At 42.6% G+C, this 12,403-nt stretch overlaps 1 long non-coding RNA gene across 1 annotated transcript in view; it reads right to left on the reverse strand.

Annotated features, from left to right (window-relative positions):
• Nucleotides 1–7,893: 7,893 nt before the first annotated feature.
• The window catches only part of LOC114216241 (uncharacterized), a 32,407-nt gene continuing 27,897 nt past the window's right edge, over nucleotides 7,894–12,403 (reverse strand). Inside the window, exon 3 of the long non-coding RNA XR_003610739.2 lies at nucleotides 7,894–10,156. This is a non-coding gene — a long non-coding RNA (uncharacterized LOC114216241). The remainder of the gene's footprint in view (nucleotides 10,157–12,403) is intronic.

A 12,403-nucleotide genomic window follows, 5' to 3' on the forward strand; every position in this document is an offset into this window, starting at 1 on the left:
CCGTTCTCCTTGATCGGTAAACTTGGTCTTGGCTGGCTGTTCGTGCTGATCTTCTGGGGGAGGGGCCTGTTGCCGTGGTTCCCAAATGTCTTTGCCGGAGGCGGAATTGCCCCGCCCTTGTGAGTCCAGGCTAAGTAATCTGCTCAGGTGTGCTCTTGGGAGCTTTTGTTCCCCGCAAGCTCTCATACAACTTTGGAAGACGAGAGTGAAAATGGCGGCCTCTCAGTCTCCGCCCGGAGGAGCCGAGAACTTGGGGCCCCACTCCTCAGTGCGCCCCCAGAGAAAAGCAGCCAGTCACTCCCGTCTCCCCGATCTCTGGCCGCACTCCGTGCTCACCCGGCCTGTGACCGAGTGTTTCTATGTCTGGTACCCGACCCCGTGTGGAGTCTCCAAACCCAGCAGATCCCTGCGATGCGCTCTTGCGCCACTCCTTCCAGGGGAGGAAGGGGAGTCTCCCCGGATCTGCCGCTTGTTGGGTCCCTGCTGGAGGAGCAGTGACCCGACTGGGCCACGAATCAGTTTATGGCAACCCCGAGCTGAGAGCCCGCGCCTCCGCTCCGTCTCTGCAGCCGGCTTCCCCGCTCCGATACCTGGGAGCTCTGCCGCACTCAGGCACCCCTGGTCTTTCTGTGACCCCGAGGGTCCTGAGACCACACTGTCCCGCGAGGGTTCCACCCCCCACTTAGCCACTGGAGCGACGTCCCTCAGCGGAGCCAACTCCTAAAAGGTCTGATTTTGTGCTCTGCGGCTCTATCGGTTGCCAGAAGCGGCGGAGTCCCCCCTCTCCCGCCGTCTATCCTCCTAGATATCGCCTCGGATTCACTTCTCCGCACGTCCTACCTTCCAGAAAGTGGTCGCTTTTCTGTTCAGAGAGTTGTTGCTATTCCTTTCTTCGATCTCCTGTTGAGTTCGTAGGGGTTCAGAATGGTTTGTTCCCTATCCAGCTGAATTCCTGAGACAAAATCCAGGTCTCCTCCTCCTCCGCCATCTTGCTCCACACCCCCCCTCCCCCATATTCTCTTCTAATTCAGCATTGTCATCCTCCTGGTTCCCTCATTAATGAACTAAATAACACTTTGACCTGTGCTTACTTATCTATATGAAAATCAGGTTTTTAATATTTGGGGAATTATACTTTGACAGAAGGATTACTGAGAGAAGACAGGACTCATGTCTTCTTCAGACTCCTGGCTGAATACTGTCATAACACTCTGTCTCCATCAGAGGCTATTTCTTACAAACAACAGAAGCCAATCTAAATTAGTATAAGTAAGAAGGAATTCATTAGAAGCCTGGATGGGTCTCATGGGACTCAGTTATAGGAAAGATAGCCAGGACTCCAAACGAGGGGAACACTGTCAATCCATCACATTCTCTCACTCCAAATGCTCTCTGGTCACAATCTCTCACTCCAGATATGAGCACTACTCTCGGCTTCATTATAGATTGGTTTCCCTGTTTACTTATTAGCATGAGTATAGTTAAAAATGGATCTAGTTGACCTTCCAGCCCCAGAATCTGATTTATCCCTGACAAACGAATAAATCTACTAGATTTGGTTACCATGCCCACCCAGCTAGGGGAAGGGAAGGAGCACACCTTCAGCTGCCCATTCACCAGAAGCTGAGGTTAGAATAGATATTCTAAGAAGCACCAATGGGCAAGGGTGGCAGATTTATCTCTGATACTCTGCCCCTTAATAAGACCATTTTAGAGATTCAGGACAGAGAGAGTGATGAAAGAGGTGTTCTTTCCAGGATTTCCTGCTTTAGACCTGAGAGTGGTCTCAGGACCATTTCAGTTCAACCCATCCCTGAGGCCTAGCAAATAGGAAAGCCCCTTGGCTTCTGAAAAGGACAGAGTGAAGGCTGAAGAAAGAGAGGATGATTTTTAATTAAAACTCTTTGAAATGGAACCTAATAAAAACATCACTTTTAGGGGTTATACACTTAATTGATCATTGAGAAAATTATGTCATATTGGAATTCCTTTTTAAACAAAATACTTAGAGTAACACTAACTACTGTAACAAATAAATCTCTTAATTTCATTGCCTTAGTACAATACAAGTTTATTTTCCACCTACAGCAGTATAAACATAAAGCACGTATCCCAGATCAGTGGGTAAGAATCCTTTACTTTGCTTAGGTCTTTAAAAATGTTTGTCAGTAACGCTTTGTGCATATTTTGTTAAATTTATAGATATCAGATGATTTTGATATAGTTCAAGAGTCATCTTTTTAAAATAAGAATACATTTTCTAATCATTTATTGCCAGTATTTGGAAATGCAATTTATTTTCTTATACTGATCTTGGCATAATCCACTATCAATCTGGCTAAATCCACTTATCACTTTAATAATTTATAGGTACATTCTTTTATATTTTTTATGTATATGATCATATTGTCAGAATACCTTTATTTCTAGTTCTTATGCCTTAATTGTCTGGAGGACAGTTAGATAAGAATTATGGTAGAACATTAATGAACTAAGTATTCTTAAGAAGTTAGAAAAGAGCAGTGAAATAAGCTCAAGGAAAGTAGAAGTAGAAGTAGAAGGAAGAAAACCACAAAGCTTAAAGCAGAAAACAACACATAATAAAGAAGATCCATAGGGCCAAAAAATTTTTTTTTAAAGGCTAACACACTCTGCAAGATTAATGAAAGAGACAGAGGAGGCATGAGTTAATGACAGTAATTGACTTTCTAATGTAAATGTAAAAATCGTGTAATGTAAAAATGTAAAAAACATGACTGCATATAGTAAAAAGAAAGTATGGCCTTTTGAACAACATTAATGCCAACAAATTGAGAAAACTTAAATAAAATCGACAAATTATAGAAAAATATAAACCACCAAAACTGATTCAAGGGGAAACAGAAAATATGAATAGTTCTATAATCAATAAAAATATTCAATCAATAACAAGAAATATCTCGACAAAAAATAATCCAGCTCCAGGATTCGCTTAGTTTTGCTAAGTGATCTCAAATATTCAAGGAACAAACTATATATATATAAAAATTATTCCAGAATGTATGAATGTAGCCTAATCTTAATACCAAACTCGGCAAGCATGGTATAAGAAATGCAAATTAATCCAATATCATTTATGAACATAGGTACATTCTACACAAAAATATAAGCAAACAGAATTCAGCAACATATGAAATTTAATAATACATCATGTGTAAGTTGGAATTATCCCCAAAGTGTAAGGTTAGTTTTAACATTAGAAAGTTAATTACTATGATTCACTACGTTAATAAATTAAAGGGGAAAAGTATACAATTATCTCAATAGTTACAGAAAAATATACTGCTAAAACTTAACATGTGTTCAGGATAGAAACTCCTAGCAACTAGGAAGAATTCTCAAAAGAAAGTAACTTCATTAGCTTCAGAAAATCTACAAAAGCACTCCAAATAGCCAACATCATAAGTAATAGAGAAGTAGTAAAAATATTCCCTTTAATATCAGGAATAAGACTAGAGGGCTTACCATCTTACTTCTATTTCATGTTGTAGTAGTGTCCTGATCAGTTCAGTAAGGGGACGAAATAAGATCAGAATGGAAGGATCCTAAAAGTCATAACAGAATTTAAAATTGTCTCCATAGAAAATCCAAAGGAATCTACAGATAATTATTAGACTCAATAAAAAAGTTTAGTCAGGTGGCTGGATGAATAGCCAACAAAATCAAGAGGAAGAACAACAAAACAATTGAATTTATATCTACCAGAAATACATTAAAAAAGTGAAATTTAAAAAATCTAAGGTCATCCAAAAATTAGAGGTACCTAGTAATAACCTCCCCCCACCTCAGTATACAAAACTTTCATGAGAAATAGAATAAAAATGTATGGAACATAGTTAGAAGCCCTAAAAATGGATGTGGATGTGGATATGAATACGCAGACACACATGAACCGGCTTGGGCCTGGTGTCATCCTGGCAATGGCAGGGGGTACAGAATATCCAAGCATGGCCACTGCATAGGTTACGAGTTTGCAAATAATGCTGAAGACTGGCTGGAAGGACTGGCAGGCTCTTGATGTTCTTCCAGGGCAAGACTTGGACAGCAGAGAGACTTGGTGACCTTTGGGGGGAAGCCTCAAGAAGTTTAATACCACATTTATACTGTATTGTTTCAGGCTCTGAACTGTGCAAATCCCAAGATCTTACAGAATATTAGGCAGCATCCAGGCTTTACATCTGGCTGGAGGAAAGTGGTTTTCTTCTTTCTAACAGAGAAAGAATTGCTGAGTTTTGTACAAATACAAAATGATTTTGCAAGGGACACTTCATGGTAATAACAGACCCCTTAGCTTTACAGCTTGCCATACCAAGGCTGAATTACTCATAGCAAGATTCAAAAGTTGAAGGCTTAGTCTTTATCTTTAATTATGGTCAGATGAGGCTGCATCAGGCTTCAGTTGGTTTCCTTCAAGCCATCCATTGAAAGGAAATCCTACTGCAAATGAAAAGGGGGCTAGCGCAAGAACTAATTTGGTGAACCGTGGCCATTGTCAAGGGCAAACACCAGTTTGGTTGAGGTGGGTGTGAAAGTCCTCTTGTGTCCTTGCATCCTTTTCCTGTGTAGAATTTATCAGCGTGTTATTATTGCCCACTGAAAATCAATGCGAAAGAAGCCAGGAGCCCAAAACCCCATTCTAACTAATCATCTCCCTCTATACGTAAGGAATCTCTTCCCCCTAATGGCCCTTAAGATGGTTTCCTTGGTTCTTAGGTTTGTGAGTTTTACTATTACCTGCTGGGGCGTTGGTCTGTTTTCCTTGATCTTGGGAGGGGTCCTCTCTGCCTCTAGGACATGAATGTTTGTTTCATTCCCCGGATTAGGGAAGTTCTCAGCTATGATTTGCTCAAATATATCTTCTAGTCCTCTCTCTCTCTCCCCACCCCCTCAGGGATCCCAATAATCTCAGTGTGTTTAATCACAGGACTGTCAGCCTTAGTGTTGGCACAGCCAGCACGGGTGGTGAATGGCGTTTCAAAATGTTACTGTCAAGTCCTGCCTTTCCCCAGCCTCTGTGGCTTGCTTCCATCCACGGTTGAGATGATTTAACTCCCACCAGAAGGTGCAGCCCCACAATGATTTCTAGGAAAAGGATTGCAAATATGCCTGCCACTACTTACTTCCTTTCCTAAGACAGACATCATTAATGGATCACTACCTTCTTTTCTGCTAAGCTCAGATAGTCGCAGCCTTAGAATCCTTTTCAACTCAGGGTTCTTGACAGCTATCCCCAGTGGCCTGGGACTGGCATGCAGGCAGGAATGTATTTGGCTTCTCTACTCTTGGGCCAATTGGATGTAGAAGACCCTAAAGAGAGCCACCCTAGAACTGGCTGCATATGGAGTCACCCATGCTGCTTAGTCTGTCCTTGACTTTGTGTTCCCTTTCTTATAACTGGGCTTTCCTGCATCCGTCCATCCACCCATCCATTTCTCCATCCAATAAATATTGACTGAGTGCCTCCTATAGAACAGATGCTATTCTAAGCCCCAAAGATACAGTACTTATATTATAATGGAACTTTTATCCTAGTGGTGGAGACAGATTATAAACAAATAAATGAAACAGTAATAAATGCCAAGAAGAAGATTAAAGCAGGACAAGAGTATATACATATGTCAAAATGATTAAATCCACAGTTTGAGTATGTGCAGTTTACTCTATTTCAATTATAGCTCAATAAACTTGAGGTGGGAGTAAATTTAGAAGAAAAACAATGGTGGGTGACATGAAAAGGAGCAATATTTCAGACCAAATGGCCATGGCACTCCCCTCTCAAGCAGCAATACGTGAGCAGAGTCTGTGTGAAGTAAAGGAATGGCACAGGAAGGTATCTAGGAAGGAACCATTCCAGGTTGTTCAGGACAATAGGAAATCATTTGGTTAATATTCCTCTCAATTTTAAGATCCGTTTTAGAGAGGTTATATAACTTGTCTAAATCGTGCTGGTTAAAGTAACAGATAACCCCCCAAACGTCAGGGTTTTAACATGATAGAAATGCATTTATTGTGCACTGGAAATCCAGAGCAGGTGTTCCTGACTGACCAGGCCTTTCCTCCAAGCAGGGATCCAGAGGCCAAGCCCTATCCTCTTAGACTTTTACCTCTCTGTACTGAGGTCAATTCAAAGGCACGGCAGAATGCGGGACTGGGTGTGGGGAATGTTAATGTACCAGCTGGGGTCCCCTTCGGTTCACAGTACATTGGCAAGAGTACAGTCATGTGCCACAACTAATGACAGAGGTGTGGAAAGAAGAGAATTCGTGTGGAATCAGCCAGCAGTTTCCTCCACGGTTACTTAGTGGCCAGATCAGGATTTGAACCCACGTTTGGCCTCCATAGTCAACATTCCTTATCATTGCCCTTCTGTCTCCCCATGTGAGCTGTTCTTTTGTCATCATCTGAAAGCTGTTCTTTTGCCATTGTCCTGCCCCTGCAGCTTAGCCTGGCCTCCGTCTGCCACCCTGCCTGCCTGTTTCTGAGTGTTCCCTGCTCCCAGGCTTCTTTTCCCTGTGTTTGGGTCATGCAGCAGTGTGCTGCCTCCCCCATTGTCTGGGCTTAGTCCTCCACATGCGAGGGTCTGTTTGCCACACTGGGCCTGCGCCCAGAGTCCCTCTGCCTAGCATCTGCTGCACACCACTGGGCAGGCTTCTCCTAATAGAGCTTGGCTTTGTGGCAATTAAGGGGCTATTTTCAGTGCTAAATGCAGACACTCTGGTTGGAAAATTAATGGTTGGAAAACATGCATGCCAGTTGACCATTATAGTTAAAGGAAAGATACTCTAGGTACTTTTTGGAGAATAAAAAGAGACAACCCTAACATTGAAAAAAATTGAAAGTCACCAGAACCACTACGTGTGGAGACTCAACTCTGGAGTATCTGAGTGAATGGAGTCTCGGAATATAATCACTGCATGTATCTAGGACCACGAGGAGCCTGGAGTGTGGGATGGATGGTTCAGATTGCCCACGCCATGCCCAGAAAGCAGCTCCAAGTACATCTATCACTGATGGAAGGCTAAGGATCTCATCTTTGCATGTAAAAGAGAAGACACATTAACACATAATACCAAATTTATAAAGGATTTAGAAGTTCAATGCATTTTCTGCTAAATTCACATTTTATATCTAGTTATTTTATTTTCATAATCTTAGCAGAGCACATAGCAGTTTCTTAATACATTTGTTAAATGAAGAATGACTATGGATGCGTGAATGGATAAAAGGATAAGATGGAACATAACGTTTCCCCATTCTTAGCACGTGTGAGTAGATGAATTTATGAGCAACAAATAAGAAGATAATATATTGTTACAATTTAATAAACCTTATAATAGGGTTAATTTTCTTTTGTTATGTACAACTGGGACTAGGTGATTAATAAGGTGTAAATATTAAGCAATTCCAGAGCTGGGGTCTGGGAACCCAGCCCACCCCTGGGGTTCTCCCTGCCTTAAGGGGCTTGGGGACCCTGACCCTTCACACTCAGGCTAGTGTCTGGGAATATACTCCCTTCACACAAGATCTTTTAGGGAATTGCCCAGAAAGGAATAGACCTGAGAAAAGAAAGAAAAAGAGAAGAAAAGAAAAGAAAGACAAGGAAAGAAAAAGAAAAGAGAAACAAAAACACAAGGAAAACCATGAGAAAAAAAGGAGTCTTGATTCTTCTTTTTTCATAATTTTTTTATTATGTTATGTTAGTCACCATACAGTACATCATTAGTTTTTGATGTAGTGATCCATGATTCACTGTTTGTGTATAACACCCAGTGCTCCATGCAGTACGTGCCCTCCTTAGTACCCATCACCGGGCTAACCCATCCCCCCACCCCCCTCCCCTCTAAAACCCTGTTTGTTTCTCAGAGTCCACAGTCTCTCGTGGTTCGTCTCTCCCTCCGATTTCTCCCCCTTCATTTTTCCCTTCCTTCTCCTAATGTCCTCCATGGTATTCCTTATGTTCCACAAATAAGTGAAACCACATGATAATTGGCTTTCTCTGCTTGACTTATTTCACTTAGCATCATCTCCTCCAGTCCCATCCATGTGGATGTAAAAGTTGGTTATTCATCCTTTCTGATGGCTGAGTAATATTCCATTGTATATATGGACCACATCTTCTTTATCCATTCATCTGTTGAAGGGCATCTCGGCTCTTTCCACAGTTTGGCTATTGTGGACATTGCTGCTACGAACACTGGGGTGCATATGGCCCTTCTTTTCACTACATCTGTGTCTTTGGGGTAAATACCCAGTAGTGCAATTGCTGGGTCATAGGGTAGCTCTATTTTTAACTTTCTGAGGAACAGCCACACTGTAGAAAGAGAAATTAGGGAATCCATTCCATTTACAATAGCACCAAAAACCCTGATACCTTAGAATAAACCTAACCAAAGAGGTAAAGGAGCTATACTCTAGAAACTACAGAGCACTTATGAAGGAAATTGAAGAAGACACAAAAAGATGGAAAAACATTCCATGCTCATGGATCTGAAGAATAAACATTGTTAAAATGTCTATGCTGCCCAGAGCAATCTATACTTTCAACGCCATCCCAATCAAAATACCAATGACATTTTTCAAAGTGCTGGAACAAACAATCCTAAAATCTGTATGGAACCAGAAAAGACCCTGAATTGCCAAGGAAATGTTGAAAAAGAAAAACAAAGCTGGGGGCATCACGTTGCCTGATTTCAAGCTATATTACAAAGCTGTGATCACCAAGACAGCATGGTACTGGCACAATAACAGACACATAGATCAATGAAACAGAATAGAGAGCCCAGATATGGACTGTCAACTCTATGGTCAACTAATCTTCGACAAAGCAGGAAAAAATATCCAATGGAAAAAAGACAGTGTCTTCAATAAATGGTTCTGGGAAAATTGGACAGCTATATACAGAAGAATGAAACTCGGCCATTCTCTTACACCGTACACAAAGATAAACTCGAAATGGATGAAAGACCTCAATGTGAGACAAGAATCCATCAAAATCCTAGAGGAAAACATAGGCAGGAACTTTTCGACATCGGCCACAGCAACTTCTTTCAAGACACATCTCCAAAGGCAAGGGAAACAAAAGTGAAAATGAACTTTTGGGACTTCATCAAGATAAAAAGCTTCTGCACAGCAAAGGAAACAGTCAACAAAACAAAGAGACAACCCACGGAATGGGACAAGTTATTTGCAAATGACACTACAGATAAAGGGCTTGTATCCAAGATCTATAAAGAACTTCTCAAACTCAACACCCAAAAAACAAATAATCAAGTCAAAAAATAGGCAGAAGACAAACAGACACATCTCCAAAGAAGACAAATGGCCAACAGATACATGAAAAAATGTTCAACATCATTAGCCATCAGTGAAGTTCAAATCAAAACCACATTGAGATACCACCTTACACCAGTTAGAATGGCAAAAATTGCCAAGATAAGAAACAACAAATGTTGGCAAGGATGTGGAGAAAGGGGAACCCTCTTACCCTGTTGGTGGGAATGCAAGCTAGTACAGCCACTTTGGAAAACAGTGTGGGGGTTCCTCAAAAAGTTAAAAATAGAGTCTTGATTCTTTTAATGCTGGTTCACATGTGTGTGCACGCACTCACACGGGCGGGCACACACACGCACCTGTTTCCAAGGCACTAGACTGCATCCTGCCCTCATTGTTTTATTGTGGTGTGAAGACTCCAGAAAAAGAGACCAAATGGAGACAAGAACAAACCTCTCCTTGTCCAAGCTGATGCTCAGGTGGTCCCGAGCGTTTGCATCTCCGCCAGGAGTTCCGGTCATAGGTGTCCACTCGACCTGAGGCTGCAGGGACGATTACCCGATCGTGACAAATGTGCAGATAGGACCCAGAGAGGCAGTGGACTCCTCCCGTCTCTCACACTCCACACCTCCACCGGCATCTAGTTTTAAGCCCGTCTGGGTTCTGTCCTCTCCGCCTCCCCGCGCTTCTCCGTGCCCGAAATGAGGCTCGCATGGCCTCTCCCTGGGACGGGGGCTGCGGCTGGAGTCCACTGAGCCTGCGTGCACTGGCCTCCTGCCGGTCAGCTGTGGCAGTTCCTCCCTTCCTGTGCTCCATGTCCCGCAGCTTGCACGTGCCTCTGGAGGGGCTGTTGAGGAGAGTGAAGAAGATGTGAACCCATGTATCTCCAGAAGGGTCTCAGTGAGAGCATCCCGCTTTCCTTCTCTGTCCAGCCCACTCTCGGCACTGCCGCCAAAGCAATCTTCCTGAAATGCAAACCCAATCGAGGTATTCTCCTCTCAGTGCCCTGCTTGTCCTCCTCTATACAGTAAAGACCAGACTCCTGATCATGGTTTATAAGGCCTTCAGGACCTGGATCCCCCCTGCTTTCCTCGTCTAATCTGTCATTCTGTCAAATAGGGCTTTGCTTCCAACACTTCAAAATTACACAAAACTCTCCCTGAATGCCTTGTTATGGTTTTCGCCCAGGTGAATATGCACTTGTTATGAACAATTAACCCTGCCTGGAATTCCTTCCTTTCTCTTGTCCATTTGGTGAACATCTAGCCGTTCTTGAAGACTCAGTTCAAGCAGGCCGCATTGTGCAGAACCTCTCAAATCCTGGTGCTTGCTTGCAAGCTGTGTCCTTAGCAGGCCCATCTCAGCGTGTGCATGGGCCGCGCTGTGTTTTGTTAGCTCACTTGTCTCTCTCCTGGGCTGGGAGCTCTCTAAGAGCGGCGGCCTGATCATACTCCTCTGGATACCCCAGTACATGCGTGGTACAACTGTTGACTGACGAATAAATTTGGCTTGCTTAGAATCACACGGTGCATAGTTAATGTGTAGTGAGGAGAGTATTGTTTCTTTTCTGTTATGGTCTGATTGTGTTACCCAAGAAGAGATATTTAAGTCCTGATTCCCAGGACTTCAGAATGTAATTTTATTTGGAAATAAGATTGTTGCAGAGGTAACGAGTTAAGATGGGCCCCTAATCCCATATGACTGGTGTCCTTTAAGAAAAGGGAAAAGACACGGAGACAGATGTACACAGGACCATTCAGCACTGGGGGCAGAGACTGGAGTGATGCATTGGCAGGCCAAGCACACTGAGGACTCCTGGGAGCCAGCAAAAGCTGGAAGAGGCAAGGAAGGATTCCTCCCTAGAGCTATTGGGGAGAACATGGTCCTGCTGACACCTTGGTTTCAGATTTGTAACCTCAGAACTGTGAGACAATGAATTTCTGTTGTTTTAAGATACTTAGTTTGTGATACTCTTAGGGCAGCCCTACAAAATAAATACATTTTCCATCAGACCAGAAGATCAGTCCTTGTCCTTTGAAGATGACCGCTGACTGTCTCCCTATCTCTGCACAGGATGATATAAAGGTCAGTATGCAGAGGCACAAGGACCATGAAACTCATAAAGCTTCAAGGGCCCCTCACTTATGAGGCCCATTCCAAGGGCACGGGAGGGTCGCCGGCTTTGTGTTCACACGATTGTAAGTTTTTGTAAAATTTTTAAATGGTATTGTAGCCACAATAAATTAAGAGCACTTTTTTTTTTTTTTTTCCTTTCCTCTTGGGTCAGGTGACTTTATCATGGCTGGGAACTTTTTGGAATCCTGCTAAGAGGATGTAAGTTACCTAGGAGATACCTGAGCTTGGCTTAGTGGGATAGATTTATGTGGTTTTCAGTCCCTGAATGTAGACTTAAGTTAGTGTTAGCTCTCCCACTGTAAAGGACTTTCTGCAATTCTCCTCCCACTCACTGTGCCCACTCAGCAAACTGACACAGGGTGCGAGGCCAGAGGCTGTGCCCTGTTAGGCATGGGTTCTTCAGCACCCACTCTGAAACTAGGGGGAAGTGAAAAGACACAAGTTTCCAAGCGTATCCAGATGTGAGTCTATGGAGCATTCTTTGAATCACCAGATGTATAAAACCGTATTTGGAGAATTCTGTGCTCATTACCTTTGTCAGAACGGAAGTTCTCTTCTGTCAGAAATATACTTCAGTAATGTAGCCTGTACACGGATAAACATGCCTTACGTTCTTTTATATTATGATGGAGAATCTCATAAAATAGAAGTTAGTCTGAATTCTTGTGTTTATAGAACACAGACCTGTAGCAGTACTACATATGCTGAGCCCATTCTGAATGTAAAGTTATATGTTTTCTGCATGCATAACAGATCCTGTTTTTGTGAATCTACCATATCTTGTTCTGATGAAGTCTGATGCTTGCAGATGAAACAGCATCCAGGACACAGCCTAATGAGACAAGTGTTTCCCTGAACAAAAGTCCTACCCATATTCATCTTTGAATCATTGTGTAGCATAAGAGTAATTTATTGTACAAATTATGTAGCTCAATACAATAACTTATGAAGCTGAAAG

The sequence above is a fragment of the Eumetopias jubatus genome, unplaced genomic scaffold (assembly GCF_037043125.1).
Source record: "Eumetopias jubatus isolate StellerSeaLion01/CBP00866 unplaced genomic scaffold, mEumJub1_p1.0 scaffold_4, whole genome shotgun sequence".
Taxonomy (NCBI): domain Eukaryota; kingdom Metazoa; phylum Chordata; class Mammalia; order Carnivora; family Otariidae; genus Eumetopias; species Eumetopias jubatus.